Below are 2,371 nucleotides of genomic sequence, written 5' to 3' on the forward strand. Positions count from 1 at the left end.
ACGCGTAGAGAGCAAAACAACGAATATATAGTAATTATATCCACACTGAACGAAAAATGAGCTATTCAATGATGTTGTAGGTTAGCTTGGCTCACAACATTCCTTAGGGCTAGTTTTCTAACTGGCTAACTTCGGCTTAAGAACTCCAATTAATTGAAGTCAAATCCAGATGAAATTACAGCTAATGGGTGTGTTTAACCACCTATATAGTCATATTAAATTATGACTACCAGCCATAATAACTTATCAGAAAACTGATCCTTAGGGTTAATTTCTTCTGCGCAAGGCGTCGTCGTAGAAATTTCGTGAACCCGATGAAAGTTTATTGTGGAGTTAATTTTTCTTTCCGTGCACATCGAAAAATTCATATTTTTACAAAGGGATGAAAAATATAAGGTTCTTGCGTTTTGTTATTATTCAATGATTTATTAAGTTTCAATATAATGATAAATATCATATTTATTCACATCAATGCCATCGAAATTCGTCAGAAAAATAAAAAAAACTGAATTTTGGCTAAGGTGTTGAAAATCCTCAATTCATACTACACCAATTTAAATGAAAAGATGCCGATATTACCCCGCACTCTCCTATATCATTTATATGTTCTTCCATGGAGATAATCCTATCAGACTGTATGTTGGATAGCGGAGACAATAGATATGGGTTAAACTTGGTGTTGGTGCAATCAATACTGTTTCGCTATTACAGTGGAAACACTCTCACCGAAACCGGGCCTACACTGGCTTTTGTGTAGACGAAGGATGGTGGAGGGTAAGAGGATGGGACGCGTGGTCCGCATACTGATTAGCGTGGCGAGAGGAAGACAAGAGGAGCTAGGACCGACAATACCAACCGATATCTTTGGATTTCCGAAAGGGAAACTGAGGACAAAAAAAAATTTGTTCAATCTCTCCACCAATATTCCACTCTAAGTTAATATAGGAACCGAAAATTCACTTTTAAATTTACCAACTTGTCAAGGTAGTTGATTTCAGGTGATATTGTAAAGTATCAAGAACTATCACTTAACGACGCAATTAAACTATAACAATTGGGTCGTACGTTGACGGTAACGGAACGATTCTGGTGGGAAGTTAAAGTGAAGTATGGCCCAATATACGACGGAATCTTATATTTCTAACCAAATTATAAAGGTATTGATTCCTGGTTAATATTCTCTAGTATCAGTATAATATGATTTTTTTTATAACTTCAATCATGAATAAATATGAAATATCATTGTTCAGTTGAAGGATGGATCGACCAGAAAAGTTTCGAGCATTTTATTTATAATCGAAAAAATTGACTTCTTTTTTGAATATCTAAGAAATCGTATAAACGGGCAAAAAATAATTCTTAATCTATCCTGTGCAGAATTTCATCTCTAATTACTTTGGTTTTTCTTGCAAAGAGATGAATTGTAAGTCTTCACTGGTGAATATGATTGAATTTAAAAAATAACGGTAACTTTTATCATATAGAACTTATTTACTTATTAGCAACACATTGCTTCATTAGTCAGTACCGCCGCAGTAGTGAAACTCTGAAACTGAACGAGCGATGTAGGGGAATCACTACAGCACGATGGAAGCGATGCGCGGACAGAACTGCGTCGTAATTTCGGCGCGCTCGGTTTGAATTCTATAGTGTGTGTCACTTTGAATCGGATTCCTCAACATCCTTTACTTTCAAGTTACTCTACCCTACGAATTATTAGTGGCGATGCGCCTTCAAGGTACCGAAGTATGGATTTTTTAACATTTGAGAGATTCACACAGGAAGCATGCATATTCTCAGCACTGAATTCGGTTAATGCTACACCTGCTGCGGTAACAGTTACCGAATGGCGTTGTAGAATCAGAACAAATATTCAGTAACAGCTACTCAATAATCTTTGAATAAATGGGGCAACTGTTCATATTGCTAGATGTGACCGAATTAGAAAGTATAGTTAAACGCCAACTAACCAGTTGACGCATAAAATGAGCTGCTCATAACTCATGACAATTCGACAATGAGCACGAGTGGTTAATAACACAAAAAATAGAACTGGACAGTATTATTACATAGTCTGATACATGCACTGTATATCAATATGAATATCAATGAATGTAAATGAATGAATAAATATATATGTATGTATATGTATATTCATTGACATTTAATGTATGAAGTTGGTATAAAAAAGACCTGAAAGGGTATACCCCTTATACCCCTATGTAAAAATAAATCTAATTCATATATATATAAATAGCTCATGTATCAGACGACACTAAATAGATGTCGTGTTAATCCGGATTCGGTAATTATTACCGAATATTCGCTTGCATCAACAGGACGTTTCTGTGCATTTCAGGGCGGGGGGGGG

This window comes from Fopius arisanus, unplaced genomic scaffold (assembly GCF_000806365.1).
Source record: "Fopius arisanus strain USDA-PBARC FA_bdor unplaced genomic scaffold, ASM80636v1 scaffold00007, whole genome shotgun sequence".
NCBI classification, from domain to species: Eukaryota; Metazoa; Arthropoda; class Insecta; order Hymenoptera; family Braconidae; genus Fopius; species Fopius arisanus.